Here is a 19927-nt window from a genome sequence, read left to right as displayed (position 1 = left end):
GACGTGTCTCTAGGAATGTCTGTGAATCCCCTCAGTAACATGCCTCTAGGAATGTCTGTGAATCCCCTCAGTGACGTGCCTCTAGGAATGTCTGTGAATCCCTTCAGTAATGTGCCTCTAGGTATGTCTGTGAATCCCCTCAGTAACGTGCCTCTAGGAATGTCTGTGAGTTCCCTCAGTAAGTGCCTCTAGGAATGTCTGTGGAAAAGGGAAAGCAAATTGAGTAACAGCGTTCTTCTCCCTTGACTCCCTGACCGTGGCCACAACGTGACTGTCTCCCTCATGCTTCTGCTACTTTCTCCATGATGAAACTCTCAAATTGTGAGGCAACACACATTCTCCCTTCCTCAGTATGTTTCTGCCAAGTTATTATAGCAATGAGAAGAATAATACAGAAGATCGCTATGGTATTATTACATTTATTCTTTCTGCCACAACAAATGGCAAAGTAAAACAAAGGGAGAGAGTTGATCTGGGCCTAAAACTTGATGGTCCTAGTCCGTCATGGCGGGGAAAGGATGGCAATAGGAGCATGAGGAAGTTGGTCGCTCTGCCTCCACTCCAGGAAACAGGAAGAGATGAATGCCAACGCTTCACTCGGTTTCACCCTTAATAATAATTTAGAACCTCAGAGCATAGAATGGTGCCATTCACATTTAGGGTAGGACTCTGCTCTACAGGTAAACCGTTCTGCAAACGCTATCACGGCCATCCTGTCTCTAAATCCCGTGAGATTGACCTTCAACCTGACCATGTGACACTTACGCATTCGCAACTGACTTGGGGAAGAACTTGGAAAACTTTATAGCTGGCACCACAGAAACCCTAGAATGCTATTTGCATAGAGGGGGCATTCTAGTGTAACTGTGAAAGACCAGGATGCCAAAGGCAAAGGGGAAGGGAGACTGTGTCCATGAGGTTCAAGAAGGAACAAGACTCTACCATGAAATGGGTTAGAGGTCATTCATGTTATACTGTGGCCAAAATTCTGGCTGTTTTCAGCCAATATCCTGAAAACTTCAGTGAAGTTAAAGTCAAAGGTAATGTATTCCATTGTTTGTTGGAGATAGGTCAAGAGAGAAACACATCCAGGCTTTAGTACAGTTAACACTGTTCTTGGTCAGGGCTACAGTGAGGGGACAGAAATACATGAAAAACTGTGCAGTCTGCTGACGAAATTAGCCTTTGAATATTGCAAGCACATAGTCCTTACTCTTATCGTTGCTCATATTTGGTTTTGACTTTATAAGAGCTCGTAGTTAAGACCTGGTCTGCATCTCACTAGAAATTCTGCTCCTAGGCTTTTGAACAACAGTTTTTATAGCTGTTACGACGCCGAGGGTGGAATCTCAGAGATGGACTAAATAGATTTTGTATTATGAGATATATGTGAAAATAGGAGACAAAGGTGAAATATTACAAAGTGAAGTGTTGTGTTGGGTGTCACGTTGGCGAGGGTTATGATCGCTCCCCTTCCCTGTCAGCGTGCTGGATTCAGATGTGGAAGTCACACCTCTGGGTTGGCCTGTGAAGGCATTCTCACAGAGATTCTGTCATCACTGCTCAACTACCCGCTGTGGTAACCACAGTTACCTTTCCAGAACAGATGTTACTTTTAAACTATGAGCCAAACAGGCCATTCCTTCTGTAGGCTGAGCTGCTGAGGTACTCTGTCACTATGAGGGAAGCAGCTAATACAGAGACAGGTCATTCCTTGCTGAGGGGGGCCTGACCACTGGAAGGTGTGGTGCTGTGTCTTTAGACTTTGCAGAGTGGGTGATAGTAACCCTTCTCCTACTGCCATGGGAACCCCCAAAACATCTCAGAACACAGGCTGAATCTCCGAGGAAAGTAAATAAATACCTTTACTAGCCAGTAATCTAACATAGCCCACATTTAATTAAATGATAATGAACATTTTAAAAATTGAATCCAACTTAACCTTTTGTCCAATTTACATTAAAATTTTCGGCCAGATGATATATAAAGATGCTCCAATGTGTACATTCATCCACAGTATGCTATGCACATCTTACCTGTACATGTAGATGCCTGATATCACATAAAATCTCAAAACCTATGTGTGCAGTATGAAAAGATAAAATAATATCTTCCACAGACTTGAACATTCCACCAAATAACTCTTTCAAAATATTTGACCTCATCATTAAATAAAGGTCAAGTTATAAGGAAAATACGAATGCTGTGCATTGTGATATAAGGTGGTAAATCAAATATGCAGTGATTCTATTTAGCATGGATAAAGTTGGCAAGTGTAATACATTCAGCACTTCAAAAGTAAAAGTTTGTGTTCGTGAAGCCTGTGTACATCACTATCTCCATCCATGATACACAGTAGAGAGGAGGGTGTGCTGTACCTCACAGTACCACACAGGACACGGGGAACTGTGCCTGGAGAGAGGTCAAGACAGGAACTCCTAGCTGCCACCTCCAGAACAATGGGCTGCAGAGCGCAGGCCCTTCTGCGTCCACAGACTCTGGACACAATACTCTTTAGCGCATGGCTGAATTAGTCAACCGTGTAAATTTTCTGCAAGCACACACTATCCATAGCCCAGTAGAAGCTGCAAAACTTGAGTGGCAAAGACAGAACACTGGCGGGCAGCTGGAGGAGGGCAGCCACCTGAAGTCAGGACGTGGGCACAGCAGTGAAACTGGAGACTGGCCAAACCAGTGACCCAAGTCATCCTGAGAGAGATTCATGCAGGCTCTCCTTAACCCCAAGATCAAGATCAATGATGAGATTACAGCCTTGGACCATCAAAGACAAAAGAAGACAAGGTTATAAGTAGAAGAAGTTCCAAAATAGGAAAGAAATAACATTTCACAACTGAGAATTCATAGATAAAAGATACTCAAAGAATGTTGTTTAGAGAAACTAAGGGTCAAAGAGTATTAAAATGTCAATTAAAATAGGCCCTTTATGAGTTAAAGATGAAGGCTATCTTGAAATCACATGATAGTACTGGAAATATCAGGTGTGTAACTGTGGGAAAGCAACAGTCAAATCAAATAAGCTAAAAAGGAAAATTGCAAATAAAGACATGGGGCAGATAAAATGATAATTTAAAACCAAGTGTGTCATTGGCGTCTTGGAGATCCAGAGTGTTTTCAGCCAGGTGTGGTGGGACCTGTGATATTCACTGTGATGGTCCCGGCACTGGAGAGACAACGGCGATTGATGACCCGAAGAGCAACCACCTAGGCTACATAACAAGTCTGAGAGCAGCCTTGGTTGCATAGAATAATCTCATCTTAAAATAATAACGAAACAAGCAAGGCGATAAAATAAAATAGTAAAGTAAAATAAAATAAAAATGAAAGCCTTACTTAAATATCGAAAGTCGTCACACTGGATTAAAATCCAAAGGTATAAAATTTGTTAAAGATATCCAAAAGTAAACACGCAGAAGAAAAATACGTACCAAGAGTATTTTAACTAATGAAAGCTTCATGCTTCTTTTTATTACTTATACAAAGCGAGTGATTCTAAATTACACATAACCAATAACGTAGACTCAAAAGTAAATGAAACGTAAACAGCTAGACCAGTGGGGCCAAGGAGACAATTCCACAGTCATTTTACAAAGCTGACTGCGCAATCTCAGCCAAGAAGCACAATGTAAGCAAAAGTAATTTGAATAAATAAGAACACAGGACTGGCAAAAAAAAGCTCAAGGGCCTGGGAAAGGCACTTGACCCCAACACTGACAGCCTGAGCTTCATCGCAAGAACCCATGTGATAGAAGGAGGTAAGCAACTCCCCACACTGTCCTCCGACCTCCGCATGCTCGGGATGGCACTGGATATAAACATAAGAGTGCAAACTTGATGAGTATGCATGGGAAAGTCTGAAGGATGTTGCCAAGGTGAGCTGAAGAGAAATGTGCAGCCTTCCACACAAATACTGAACAAGGTAAAGCATGGACAGGGAAAGGCCAGTGTCAAGAAGTTAACAAGGAACAACTTCGGTCTTTAAAGATAAGGAATAATAATAACAATTACAAGAGGAGAAAATAATTAAAAAGCAAACTCATAGTTGGTAGTTTTACTAAGACCACCTACAGGGAAACTGGTACCAGAAATAAGTGGTGGAAAATAACACACAGAGTATGGTATCGGCAAGAAAGGGGTCTCACTAAAGACGAGAAGTGAGTATGGGGTAAATAACTAGACACCCTTCCAAAAAGTTAGATGGAAACCTACTTATCACTGCTGAAGCTCCCTCACACACACACACACACACACACACAGACACACAGACACACACACAGAGTCACACACACAGATACACACACACAGAGTCACACACATACAGACACACACAGACACACACACACATACACACACAAACAGACACATGGACACGTACAGACACACACAGAGACACACATAGAGACATACACATACAGATACATGCACACATACAGACACACACAGGGACACACACATACATACACACACATACAGACACAAGCACACACAGACATACACAAAGTCACACACACACAGTCACACACACGCACATACAGACATACACAGAGTCACAAACACACATACATACATACATACATACACACAGTCACACACACACACATACAGACATACACAGAGTCACAAACACACATACATACATACACATAGTCACACACACACACACCACCAGTCACTACATAATAGGACAGCAACGCCCCTACTAGACACCAAAAGCTAACAAATAAAAAACCCAGGGACAGGAATGGGTTTCTTCTTTCAGAATTGTTAGCCAGTAAGATCCTAAAATATCACCAAACACTGCAGGCTGTTGCCAGTGTGCTCAGTAAGCCTCCAGGACATGATTGTAAGACCCTGGTGTTGAAGGATGTGAAGACACCATGCACTATCATCCCTGAACATGGAGCTGTTACCCCGATTACCATCTGGACACTTCTTCCATACTAGACAGCTCTCACAGCCCTGAAAGGTGCCATGCATCCTGTTGCAGGAAAAAAGTAAGCATTGATCTTACCCAGCTGTGAGCCCTACAAACCACCCTGATGATGAGCCTTCAAAACATGCTCTCCAGTGCAAGAATGGCATAAACATCTTGGGAGTAACCGTGACTTTCTGATGGAATTTAAGTCCCGCTTCTCAAAAGGAAGCCAATACCAGGCCCAGTTACTGAGCTAAGAAGCAGCGACTAGGCAGGTCATAAGGCCTAGGGAAGAACTACTACTATTCCTGCTAAATAATCATAATATTAACTTTACTCCTGATGATGAATTGCTATGCCCATAGTTTAACGCTTCTCTCCACTTTCTTCAGAGAAGCTTCTATGTGCAGTAGATAAGGATCAACACAAAGACCCCAAACTGGCGAAAGGATGGAGAGCAAGAGCCTGCAGAATTCTCAGTCCTAAATACAACACCTGTACTGCACCCCTTCTTCCTGCGGCTCAGGGAGAGTTGTGAAAGAGGGGGTGTAAGGGTTGCAACAATCCAGACAGTAAATGAATACAGGGAAACCGTGTCCTCTGGACACAAGGCAGTTGTCATACTTGTCATACTGGGAGCTGTTATGGTTGTACATATGAACTGAAGCTGTTATGGTTGTACATGTGAACTAGAGCTGTTATGATTGTACATGTGACCTGGGAGTTGTTATGGTTGCACATGTGAACTGGAACTGTTAAGGTTGTACATGTGAACTGGAGCTGTTACGGTTGTACATTGAACTGGGAGCTGTATGGTTGCACACACAAGACCTTTGCAAGACCAAAGCCGACCAAGTCCTGGTGAAATTCCTGAGTGAATGAAGTCCTGAGAGGATGTGTGTTGTTGACATGGACCCGGGCAAATCAAGGACACTGGTGCAAGCCCCATGGGAGTGTAACACCCTGGCCCATGTGAGACTCAAAATAATAACAGATTCTTCCTGAGACCCAAGTGCAAATCCCAATAGTGTGTGCAGAGTATGCTCCCTAGCTTCTCCCCAAGATGTGTACAGCCTGAAGGATACACCCTTGAGGAGACTATTCTTACCAAGACTAGCTAAGCTGGCTTCCTCGGTTCAGCCTTTGCCATGACCTGCCTTGCTTCCCTGATCAACTCTACAAAGCATGCTGAGCTTCTTTCTAGCGTGCTGTGGTTTCTCTACCATAGCGTCCAGCCACCCCAAACCCAGTTTGCTGTGTATCTGTGTGTTCATCTTTTCTCCATCCCGTCACTGGCCCAGTCAGGTCCCAGCCCTGGAGCCATGGAGCCATGGAAGCACTCAGCATCCCAGCACGGAGTGGACTTGAAGTCCCTCCTCTACCTGAGGAGCGTCTGGCAATGGCAGCCACTGGGAAAGAGCTGGTTTTCTTTAAGAGAGTTGTCACTGGTAAATTGACTATACTGCGGGTGATGGTCACATGTCCCTGAACATCAGAGCGGCACAAATGGAACCCAGGTAAAGAAATGAGGATTAAATCTACAAGGAGTCAAGGGAGACGGTAAATACAGCCAAAATTTATTCTATCGAATTCTCAAAGAATTCATTTTTCAAGATAAACAAGTGAAGCTGTAGAAACAAAATCAGATACGGTGTAAAACTACAAAAGCCAAAGAAAATTCTAGCAATCTTTTTGTTTTGATTCAAATAACCACCAGTTTCATTACCATTGGCTGAAAAAAATTTTCCCAAATGAATTGCGTTGGCACTCAGGAAGTGGGACCTGCCTGGAGGCAGCGGGACCTGGAGTCACCCACTGGGGGCTGTCTCTGTCCTCTGGCCCCTCCTGGACCTCTGCTTCTAGCTGCAGGGAACTTCTCTACACACCTCTTGAGCGTGATGTCTGTCCAGAAACAACGAAGCCAGGCAACATGAACTGCAACCAAGCCAAGCTGTACTCCCAGGTCTTCCATGGTAGCGGCAGGAAGGCGATTATCATAGCCTTGCGTCTTCTTCCTGTTTGCCGTTCAGTTTTGATCAGGTAGGTACCTACTGACTCCTCCAGTTTACCACAACGTGGTCTGCAAGTGGACACTTCTGCTTTTGCCTTGCTGTCCTTCTTCCCTTTGCTCTGTGCGACACAGCAGGTACACTATCCAGAGAACACAGCGTGCAAGATGTATTTCCCAGCCTTGAGGCCAAGTTATGTTGTTGTTACCAACACAAATGTGTCATCGCCTCTAGGATTTTCAAATTGTTCCTGTCTTAGATGTTAGAGTTTATGGCTTCCTGAAAGTTTTTATTGTGACTTTGAATGTTGTCAAATGCTTTTTTTTTTAACCCATTGAAATGATCATATGGGCTTTCTCCCTATAATGTTAGTACAAAGAATGAACTTCTTGACTTTAGGATGCTAAATCAACCCTGTTACTAAAATAAAACTACCTTGGATGTGTTGCCCTTTTCATATACTGTGGTATCCAGTTAGTATCCTTGATCTCTTTGAAATAGGGTTTCACTATGTAACAGCCCTAGCTGTCATGGAACTAGATCTTGTAGACCAGGCTATCCTCAAACTCACAGAGATCCACCTGTCCCTGTCTCCCAAGTGCTGGGGTTAAAGGCATGCACCACCACCGCCCTGCCTCCAGTTAATATCTTGTTAAAGATTTTTAGATTTGTGTCCATGGAGATCTGTTGCTCTGAGTTTCTTTCCCCCATAATGCCTATGCCCAAAGAGTTACAAAGCGAAGTTTCCTCTTGAAATGGTTTTATGGGATTGGAATCGGTTCTCATTTAGGTCTGAGAAAATTCTGCAGAGAAGTCAACGGTGTCTGAACTTTCCCAGATGGGAACACTGACATTATTAATTCAGCTTCTCTGATTGATGTAATAGTATTCAGAATTTCTACTGCAACTTAAGTCAGCTAGGATGTTCTATTTCAAGACAGCAGGTTCATTTCATGTAAATGGGTGAACTGATTGTTGTAAATGTATTAATATATTCCCATTGTTACTTTAAAGTCTGTAGCGTCTGGGTTATAGCTCCAGTTTCTTGTTGACGTTGGCAGCCTGTGTCCTCTGATTTCCGGGTGAAGGATCCGCTTTCTAGATGATGTCCCATATATTCCGTTTACTGTTTTGTTGGCGCTAATCTTCTCTTTGTTAGTTTTCCTCTTTCTGTGTAGTTGTCTTTGCTCTTTTCTCAGAATCCTCTTAAAGCAGAGCATCAGATGGCTTTAGAGTTTCCTTGTTTTATGTATTTCCTCTACAATTTTCCCTTTCCGCCAGTCTTTGCTCTGTCAAAAAAATTATCATAAGAGGTGGTTCAAATTCTTATTTTTTTCCCTCCTGCTCTGAGGTCTATCTCCCATGTGCAGAGTTCTGTGGTCATCCGGAGGTTTGAGTGGCTCAGATTTCAGTCAGACTCTCCAGGCTGGTTAGCTGGCGCACGTCCACGATCCCTGAGCTAGCCAGTTACCTGTTCCGCTAGCCTGCGACAATCCCGCACATCCAGGAACTGAGTGAAACTTGGGTAAATCCTGAACAGCACTGGTTGAGCCCTTTGACTCTCTTATCTCAAATCCTCTGCCCATCCATCCCACAGGTAACACTGTCTGGTCCTCTAGACAGTGCTATGGAGTGCTGACAGTCAATGTCACCATGACACTCCAAGATAGAGGCCTGGCCTGGGAGAGTCAAGGAGATGGAAAGAGAGGGGAACCACCCATGAGGGCTGCTCAGACTTTCACTCACCGCCCCCAACACTCACTCACTTCTGTCATTGAAGTCCGGGCTCCTTTGGTTTCCTGATTTGTCTAGATTCCAGTTCTAATAAGAGGGAGGAATGGACATTAGAGGGTTTCCAGCGGTCAAGCAGAATTGGAGTTGGCCACCCTTGCTTCTTGTGAAATACAGGCAACATAGTAACAACCCAGGTCTACGCTTAGAAATACAGAGAACATGCTTTCCCTGTGCCCATCTTCTCCTCCTCACTGGCGGACCCACATCTCATGAGCACCCCATAAGTGGGTGAGAACAGAGGCAGGGTCTCCTGTAAACTGGAACCCTCTACAAAGGTAGGGAGAGCAGCGTGGACTCTCAAAGGACGGGAAAGGGGACAGTCCTCAGAGCCAGCTCTCACAGGCTGTGCTGGAATAAAGGCACGCCAGTGCTGACACTCAAGACGTCAAGCAGAAAGCAATGCCTTTGGGCTTTCTTTTCTATTATTTTTCCGTGTTGAGTTTTTTCCTTTTCAGAGTTCTTGCCTCATTTTAAGATCTGACCTAAGAAAAATAATCCACATTTTAATCACTCAAACATAAAATATTCTTACGTGTTTAACAGCTGATGCATTTATTTATTTTTACAAACATTCTGAATACATTATAATTGCAATCGTTAAATTAGATTAAATAAACTTGAATTGCTATTTTGGGAGTAACGTCGTGGTAAACTTATAAAAGGAGGAAAAACTGATAAAGGGCTCATTGTAAGCCATGTTTGCCACCAAGTCCAAAAATAAAACTGCCCGTGTATTAAACATCCCCAAGATTATGCATGTGTCTCCTCATGGAGATCATTGGTGATCTTCCTTCCAAGAAAGCTTTTTCATAGAGACTGAGGTTCAAGAGAGAGTCACAGCCAAGCATCATGCTCCTGTGTCAGCAAGAAAGCCAGGAGGCCACTCTGAGAGTTTAGTGTGAGCCTCTTGTGTCGCTCCTTCCAGTGAAAATCAGCAAGCTTTGGCGTCATCTGTAAGTTAATCGCCCATCCTGTCTACTTTATTTCCCATAAAAGTAAAACATGGAGCCACATGGACGAAAAGCAAAAAAGAGCAAAATTTAAGATCTCTTTGTATTTTTGTAATAATGAAGTCTTAGTTTTTACTTCTGCTTTGATTTTGTTTCCCTTTGTTTTGTTTTCTTTTTTAATGGGAGTAGGGTTTTGTTTAGTTGAGTTTTTCTTGTTTTTATTATTAATTATTATTTCTCCCAAAGGTAGGAAAAGGCATCATGGCTGTGACGGTATCCTTGGAGATCAGTGAGGCTTCAGACCTCACCTCCCATTTCCCTGGTTCCTCTAGAAAGGTAAACGCCAGCACTGCCGTTCACTAGGGTTCAGATTACTCTATGAAAGGGAAGACACATCCAGGATTTGTTGACTCCAGTAAGACTGTGATTTCCTCCAGGTCAGAACATCGCTAAGTGTTACCTCTGGCTCTGAGTAGAAATGGCAGTCTAAGCCTTCCAAGCTATTATTCTCTCCTTTGAAGAGTTAACCCACTGGGCAGGAGTTCCAGCCTTCACAAGCAAGCAGGGCCTTTTGAAGACATGCTAAGAGGTAGGAAGGAATGGTTATCCCCTTCGTGAAGCCACCAGAATCCCTTGCTCCAGACTGCCACTCACAGAGCTCCTACCAAGTAGCACCACAGCCTACCAGTTTCCTGCGTGACTAAGAAAAGCACAGCATTGCCTTTTTCTCCTACTTTCTTCCCTTAGACAGTGGCCAACGTCTCAGCACACTGTTCCGGGCACTCTGCTCCCTCAGTTTCGCTGAAGCTGCCCACCCTCCCCTCTTTGGTCATGCAGTCACTTGCCTGCCTAAAACTAACATGCATGCCTTTCTCTCATCTTCTTTCTCCCAGCAGCCACCATGGTGGCTAACTGAAATCTAATCGTCCTTTCTATTCCATTTTTAAATTATCCCATGAACTGAACTAACTGAACTAACTGAATTCCCGAAAGAAGGAAGTTCAGATTCCTCAGTAACAGGTATTTCTGGATCTATAAACTTCAACCTGCAGGGACACTCTCAGCACTCACCAACACCCCACGGCAATTAATCTTCAGTGACAGCTCTTCGGTTACTCTGTGTAATCACTGTGCAATTTCTCTGGTGACCTTAAAGCTTCCAAAGACATTTAATAGAATAAGAATTACTGAACTTCTATGCAAAAGCCCTACGGTTTATGAATAACAGTAACTATCCATACACACTCAGGCACACGTGAATACATATGTGTACACACACATGCCCAGACACTAGGAGCCAGGGAAAACCTAGCAGATCACAGCAGAGGCCACTTTGAAATTTGGCATGACTTATCAACTATTAATACAATTATTGCATTCAGCCTATAAATTGGAGCCTTTACGTGGCCTATTAGATGTATGATTATTGATTGCAAAGGCAAAGAATACAGAACTGCCCGGGAAACAGGCAACCACCAAAACCTTCCAACAGTGGCAGGAGCTATCAATAATTTTTTTCTTTCTTCTCTGTTTGAAATTGTGGTAAAAAGAGATAAATAAAAACCATCTGACAAGAGGCTTTCTCTCTGAGAGCCTCTCTCCACAGAACAAATGACTATTGCATTCCCAGACACACAGCTGAATCAATAAGAATACGCATTTTGTAAATAGATGGCTATCATAATTCTGCAACTCATACGACTCAGTCTCCTCTGCGTCCTTCCTTCTTTGTCGTTATTTATTGAGCAAATGCACTGTGGCTCACACTGTGAGGTGGGCTGGGATTCAACAGCGGCATCCTTACTGGTCTTCCAGAGTTTAAATCCTGGCGAAGGCCAACACGAAGAAAGAATTACGTGTATTCACGGGCACACACATGTATATTAGAGCATCATTATTATGCAGAACACACAGTAAGCTGCTGGACGATCATAGGGTGCTTGAGGAAGCCAGCAATAAGACACGGAGCTCTTTCCATGGGGTAATGAGGGAGGAACTCCCTGAGGATGGGCATGAAGCAGATGCTGGAGGGCAAGCTAGCCACTAGCATGCTGGGGAGGAGCCTCCCCCCTCCATCTAGTGGTGACAGGACAAATGCACAACCACCCAACAAGAAGCCACTGTGTGCAGTGAGAGCGGCGTCAATAGGTGTGAGCAGGAACTGCAGCTAGTTTCTGTGTAGCTATCGAGGTCATAGCTGAGACTCAGGTGTTACTCCAAATACAGCTAGAACAATGTGCTATTGCCCGTGGTACAAACTTAGTATTCTTGCCTCCCCAATGCCAGAAAGGATGGATGGTGTCCATGGCAGTAAAGGAGGAGTTCTGCTGCTCAGACGGTTCCCCAAAAAGGGAGGGCTAGCTTTTCAGTATCGTAGACGAAAGGGTGAACTCAGAACTCTGGAAACACAAGTCTTCCAAGAAGTCATATACTCAGCTTGCTCTCTAGCAAGCATGAAATATCATTGACTCTCATGCCATGCTAGAACTCCCAGACAAAGGGAAATTTAAATATGCTTCTGTAAATTTGTAAAGGTTTTTTTTAAAGCATTTATTATTTAATATGCATGTGTATGTGTGAGCCACTGTGCTAGAGCAGAGGTCAGATGATAACCAAGGGAAGCCCATTCTCTCCTTCTGCCATGGAGCCCAAGGATAAAACTAAGGCCCTCCAGCTTGCTGGCAAGTGCTTTACCCACTGAACCTGCTCTCTGGCCCTGTTCCTGAAAACCATTTCAAGCTAACAATTAAGAGAAGACACATAGTATTTATAGTCTCAAGACTAGGAGAATAGATTCAAAGAAATTTTACCAATATCTTACTCACATCATTGTATGAGAAGATAAAATGTCCAAGTCAAAATCAAATGGCACAGAGGAAAAGAAAAATAACAAGTGGATAACTTCATGGAACTTCCAGTCCAGACCAAAGTCCAACACCGCTTTCTCCTACAACAACTCTGAGAAAGAGCAAGAAGCAACTTGAGAACTCTGAAAGTGGAAAGGAATCCAAACTGGTTTGGGATACCAGGATAGATGAGGAACACAGCTGAAAGATGTCTGCCAGACCTCCAAAAAAAAAAAAAACAGCATTTCCCAATCAGTTTTGACAAGAGAAAGAATCCCATGACCAGACATGCCTAGAGTCTCAGTCCTCTTTGACACTGGATAGATATAGTTGATAGATAGATAAATAGATAGATAGATAGATAAATAGATAGATACATACATACATACATGAAGGATAGATCGATACATAATTAATAGATAGATGATAGATAGATAGATAGATAGATAGATAGATGATAGATAGATAGATGATAGATAGATAGATAGATAGATAGATGATACATACATACATACGTGATAGATAGACAGACAGATAGATAGATAGATAGATGATAAATAAATAATAGATGATTGATAAATAGATAGATGATTGATAGATACAAGATAAATAGATAGATAGCAGATAGATAGATAGATAGATAGATAGATAGATAGATAGATAGATAGATAGCTGGATAATAGAGTATACACATTCCTAGAACATAACATTTTTTCCCAGTGTGTAACTGAGGTGACCGTGGGAAGAACCAGTGGTTACATACAGTGCACTGGAGTTCATTCAATACAAGCCACTTAAAGCAAGTGTCTAAAAATGGGAGTCATGCCCCCTTGACTCCCTGGCCACTCTGCAGGGGCTAAGCCCTCTCGCCTCCTAGCCCATCCCACCTTTCATTCAAGAACCCCTTCCTTTATTCCTCCCTTCCTCCTCGGGGCCATAAAATCACCCAGCTCAGCTGGCTTGCAGGCTGGGACTGGGCTGGAAGTGTAACCCAGCAGGATGGAGTGATTGTGTTTCAATAGCCTGCCTGCCAGTGGAAAGGTAGGCCCTCCATCAGTTCAGCAAGAATCCTGGACAGCAAGGGGCACTGATCCTCTAGCAGAAGATTCATGAGAGGGGGGAACCTGACCCAGTACCAGAAGATCCATTAGAGAACATTTGAAAGAGGAGATGGGCAGATGCCAAAGCAAGAATTCCTCCAACAATCTGAAAAACAACATGAAAACACCAGATCCCAGCGATCTTACTACAGAAGGACTTGAACACCCTGTTCCGGAAGAAGTGGAAAACAGTGTCATTATGAAAGTAATAGAGTCCCTTAAACAGGGTATGAATAACTCACTTAAGGAAGTGGAAAAGAAGTATAACAAAAATATTGAAGAAATGGGTAAAGAAATGGAGGAGAAATATAACAAAAGGTTTGAAGAAATGAGTAAATCCATAAACGACACCCTGGGAAACCAAGAAAAAAAAATCAAACACGTAGTTCAAGAATTGAAAGCTGAAATGGAGGCAATGAAGAAAACACAAACCGAGGTAAGGCTAGATATGGAAAATCGAGGTAAACAAACAGAGACTTCAGAAACAAGCATAACCAATAGAATACAAGAGATAGAAGAACGAATCTCAGATTATGAAGACACCACAGAGAAAATAAACGCTCTGACCAAAGAAAACAGCAAATCCAACAAATTATCATCACAAAACATTCAGGAAATCTGGAACATAATAAAAAAAACCAAATCTAAGAATAATAGGGGTAGAAGAAGGAGAAGAATTGCAGATCAAAGGTCCAGAAAATATATTCAACAAAATTATAGAAGAAAAGTTTCCCAACCTAAAGAACGATATTCCTATGAAGCTTCAAGAAGCATACAGAACATCGAATAGACTGGATAAAAAAAAAAAAAACATCCCCTTGCCATATAATAATCAAAACACAAAGCATTCATATTAAAGAAAGAGTATTAAGAGAAGCAAAGAAAAAAGGTCAAGTAATTTATAAAGGTAAACCTATCAGACTTACACCAGACTTCTCTATGAAAACCATGAAAGTCAGAAAGTCCTGGATAGAGGTACTGCAGAAACTAAGAGACCATGGATGCAAGCCCAGACTACTATACCCAGACAAGCTATCGTTCACTATCAATGGAGAAAACAAAATATTCCAGGATAAAAACAAATTTAAACACTACGTAGCTACAAATCCAGCCTTACAGAAAGTATTAAAAGGAAAATCACAACCCAAGGAATCCAACATTCCCAACACTGCCTACAATAACTCAGACAGCTAGCGACCCTTCACATGCACAACTCAAAGAAGGGAAACACATACACTCTACTACCCAAAAAATAAAAAATAATAATAATCGAAGTCAACAACCACTGGTCATTAATATCACTTAATATCAATGGACTCAATTCACCTATAAAAAGGCACAGACTTAGAGATTGGATACAAAAACAGGATCCAACATTCTGCTGTTTACAAGAAACACACCTCAATCACAAAGACAGACACCTACTCAGAGTAAAGGACTGGGAAAAGGTTTTCCAAGCAAACAGACCTAAGAAACAAGCGGGTGAGGCCATTTTAATATCTAACAAAATCGACTTCAAACTAAAATCAATCAGAAGAGATGGAGATGGACATTTCATACTCATAACAGGAACAATCCATCAGGAAGAAGTCTCAATCCTGAATATCTATGCCCCTAACATAAAGCCACCCACTTATGTAAAAGAAACACTTCTAGAACTCAAGGCAGTCATCAAACCACACACACTAATAGTAGGAGACTTCAACACACCTCTCTCACCAATGGACACGTCAATCAGACAGAAACCTAACAGAGAAATAAGAGAATTATTGGAGGTATTGAATCAAATGGACTTAATAGACATCTATAGAATATTCCACCCAAATAAGAAAGAATATACTTTCTTCTCTGCAGCTCATGGAACTTTCTCGAAAATTGACCACATACTCGGTAACAAAGCAAACTTCCACAGATAAAAAAAAAAATATTAGTAACCACCTGTGTCTTGTCAGACCACCATGGATTAAAGTTAGAATTCAACAACAATGCTACTCCCAGGAAGCCAACAAACTCATGGAAGTTGAACAGTCAACAACTAAATCACCCCTGGGTCAAGGAAGAAATAAAGAAAGAAATTAAAGTCTTCCTTGAATTTAATAAAAATAAAGACACAACATACTCAAACCTATGGGACACTATGAAAGCAGTGCTAAGAGGAAAGTCCATAGCACTAAGTGCCTAATTAAAGAAAACGAAGAAAGCACACATTGGAGACTTAACAGCACACCTGAAAGCTTAAGAAAAAAAAGAAGCAGATTCACCCAGGAGGAGTAGAAGACTGGAAATAATCAAACTGAGGGCTGAAATCAACAAAATAGAAACACAGAAAACAATCCAAAGAATCAATGAAACAAAAAGCTGATTCTTGGAGAAAATCAACAAGATTGACAAACCCCTCTCCAAACTAATCAAACGGCAGAGAGAGAACATGCAAATTAATAAGATCAGAAATGAAAAGGGGGACATGACCACAGACACAGAGGAAATTCAGAGAATCATTAGATCTTACTACAAAAGCCTGTATGCCACAAAATTGGAAAATGTAAAAGAAATGGACTTTTTTTTAGATAAGTACCATATACCAAAGTTGAACCAACTCCAGGTGAACAATCTAAATAAACCAGTCAGTCGTGAAGAATTTGAAGCTGTTATCAAAAATCTCCCTACCAAAAAAAGTCCAGGACCATATGGTTTCAATGCAGAATTCTACCAGAACTTCCAGGAAGAGCTAATACCTATACTCCTTGATGTATTTCACAATTTGGAAACAGAAGAGTCATTGCCAAACTCTTTTTATAAAGCTACAGTTGCCCTGATACCAAAACCACAGAAAGACACAACCAAGAAAGAAAATTACAGGCCAATCTCACTCATACATTGACAAAAAAATTCTCAATAAAATACTTGCAAACCGAATCCAAGAACACATTAGAAAAATTATCCATTATGATCAAGTGAGCTTCATCCCAGAGATGCGGGGCTGGTTCAACATACACAAATCTATCAATGTAATCCATCATATAAATAAAATGAAAGAAAAAAAACCATATGATCATTTCATTGGATGCTGAAAAAGCATTTGACAAAATTCAACACCCCTTTATGATAAAGGTGTTGGAGAGATTGGGGATAAGAGGATCATACCTAAATATAATAAAAGCAATATATAGCAAGCCGACAGCTAACATCAAATTGAATGGAGAGAAACTCAAAGCCATTCCACTAAATCAGGAACACGGCAAGGTTGTCCACTCTCTCCATACCTCTTCAATATAGTGCTTGAAGTTCTAGCAATAGCAATAAGACAACATAAGGGGATCAAGGGGATTCGAATTGGAAAGGATGAAGTTAAACTTTTGTTATTTGCAGACGATATGATAGTATACATAAGCGACCCCAAAAACTCTACCAAAGAACTCCTACAGCTGATAAACACCTTTAGTAATGTGGCAGAATACAAGATCAACTCCAAAAAAATCGGTTGCCCTCCTATACAAGGATAAAGAAGCAGAGAGTGAAATCAGAGAAACATCACCTTTCACGATAGCCACAAATAGCATAAAATATCTTGGGGTAACTCTAACCAAGGAAGTGAAAGACCTATTTGACAAGAACTTTAAGTCTTTGAAGAAAGAAATTGAGGAGATTACCAGAAAATGGAAAGACCTCCCCTGTGCTTGGATTGGGAAAATCAACATAGTAAAAATGGCAATTCTACCAAAAGCAATCTATAGATTCAATGCAATCCCCATCAAAATCCCATCAAACTTCTTCACAGACCTTGAGAGAACAATAATCAAGTTTATATGGCAAAACAAAAAACCCAGGATAGCCAAAATAATCTTATACAATAAAAGAACTTCTGGAGGCATTACCATCCCTGACTTCAAACTCTATTACAGAGCAACAGTATTGAAAACAGCTTGGTATTGGCATAAGAACAGAGAAGTTGACCTATGGAATCGAATAGAAGACCCGGATGTCAACCCACAAACCTATGAACACCTGATTTTCGACAAGGGAGCTAAAGGTATACAATGGAAGAAAGAAAGCATCTTTAACAAATGGTGCTGGCATAACTGGATGTCAACCTGTAGAAGAATGAAAGTAGATCCATATCTATCACTATGCACAAAACTCAAGTCCAAATGGATTAAAGACATCAACATTAATCCGACCACTTTGAACCTGATAGAAGAGAAAGTGGGAAGTAGTCTACAAGATATACGAACAGGAGACCACTTCCTAAGTAGAACCCCAGTAGCACAGACAATAAGAGAATCAATGAATAAATGGGACCTCCTGAAACTGAGAAGCTTCTGTAAAGCAAAGGACACTGTCAGTAAGACCAAAAGGCTACCTTCCGACTGGGAGAAGATCTTCGCCAACCCTTCATCAGACAAAGGTCTGATCTCCAAAATATACAAAGAACTCAAGAAACTAGACACTAAAACTCTAATTAACCCAATTAAAAAATGGGGTACTGAACTGAACAGAGAATTCAAAACAGATGAACTTCGAATGGCCAAAAGGCACTTAAGGTCATGCTCAACCTCCTTAGTGATCAGGGAAATGCAAATCAAAACTTTGAGATACGATCTTACACCTGTCAGAACAGACAAACTCAAAAACACCAATGATAGCCTATGCTGGAGAGGATGTGGAGTGAGGGGAACACTCATCCACCATTGTTGGTGGGAATGCAAACTTGTGCAGCCACTGTGGAAATAGTGTGGCAGTTTCTCAGGAAACTGGGAGTCAACCTCCCTCAGGACCCAGCAATTCCACTCTTGGGAATATACCCAAGAGATGCCCTATCATACTACAAAAGCATTTGTTCAACTATGTTCATAGCAGCACTATTTGTAATAGCCAGAACCTGGAAACAACCTAGGTGCCCCTCAATAGAAGAATGGTTAAAGAAGGTGTGGAACATATACACATTAGAGTTTTACTCAGCGGTAAAAAACAATGACATCTTGAATTTTGCATGCAAATGGATGGACATAGAAAACGCTTTACTGAGTGAGGTAACCCAGACGCAAAAAGAGGAATATGGTATGTACTCACTCATAAGTGGATTCTAGCCATAGTTAAAGGTCTTTGAGCCTACAATTCGTGATCTTAGAGAAGCTAAATAAGAAGGTGAACCTGAAGAAAATCATATAGTTATCCTCCTGGATATTGGAAGTAGACAAGATTGTTAGGCAAACTTGGGTGCACGGGGGGTGGGGTGGAAGTAAGGGGAGATGCTTAGAGAGAAGGGAGAGGGGGAGGATTGGGGATGGCTTGGGGGAATGGGATGGGGGGAGGGAGGAAGGATGGATATGGGAGCAGGGAAGTATATATCTCAACTAAGGGAGCCATTTTAGGATTTGCAAGAGACTTGATTCTGGAGGGGTTCCCAGGCCCAAGGAGAGGTCCCCAAATTGTTCCCTGGGCAGCAGAGAAGAGGGTGCCTGAACTGGCCTTGGCCCATAACCATACTGATGAATATATTGTATATCACCATAGAACCTTCATCTGGCGATGGATGGAGATAGAGACAGAGACACATATTGGAACACTGGACTTAACTCCCTAGATCCAAATGAGAAGCAGAAGGAGGGAGAACATGAGCAAGAAAGTCAGGACCAGAGGGAACCTTCATCTGACGATAGATGGAGATAGAGACGGAGACCCACAAGACCCACATTGGATCACCGGACTGAGCCCCCAAGGTCCAAATGAGGAGCAGAAAAAGGGAAAGCACGAAAAAGGAAATCAGGACCGCGAGGGGTGCGTTCACCCTCTGATACAAGGGCACTGATCGAATGAGAGCTTACCAAGGCCAGCTGGACTGGGACTGAATGAGCATGTGATCAAACCGGAGTCTCTGAATGTGGCTGACATGGGGGCTGACTGAGAAGCCATTGACAGCGGCACTGGGTCTTGTTTTGTCTGCATGTACTGGCTTTTTGGGATCCTAGTCTGGTTGAATGTTCACCTTCCTAGACCTGGAGGGAGAGGGGAGGAACTTGAACTTCCCACAGGGCAGGAAACCCTGACTGCTCTTAGGACTGGAGAGGGAGGAGGAGAGGAAGTGGGGGCGGGAGGAGAGGGAGTGGGGGGAATGGGAGGGTATGGGGAGGAGGGGAGGAAGTGGAAATTTTTATAAACAAATCAATAAATTTTAAATAAATAAATAAATAAATAAATAAATAAAAATGGGAGTCGTGGAGGAAGAGCCCTGAGGGCCTGTGAGACTCATTCTTCCAATCTGATATTCCTGCCATTGGAGTCTGGAAAGGGTGAC

The 19927-nt window shown here is 42.1% G+C and overlaps 1 protein-coding gene across 1 annotated transcript in view; it reads right to left on the bottom strand.

The window, feature by feature from the left end:
- The window catches only part of Oca2 (OCA2 melanosomal transmembrane protein), a 278738-nt gene that overhangs the window by 118668 nt on the left and 140143 nt on the right, over positions 1–19927 (bottom strand). The window lies entirely within an intron of this gene.

This window comes from Myodes glareolus, chromosome 24 (assembly GCF_982192425.1).
Source record: "Myodes glareolus chromosome 24, mMyoGla1.1, whole genome shotgun sequence".
Lineage (NCBI taxonomy): Eukaryota > Metazoa > Chordata > Mammalia > Rodentia > Cricetidae > Myodes > Myodes glareolus.
The sequence above is the reverse complement of the archived record's forward strand: the minus strand, read 5'-3'. Positions and strand labels throughout refer to the sequence as shown.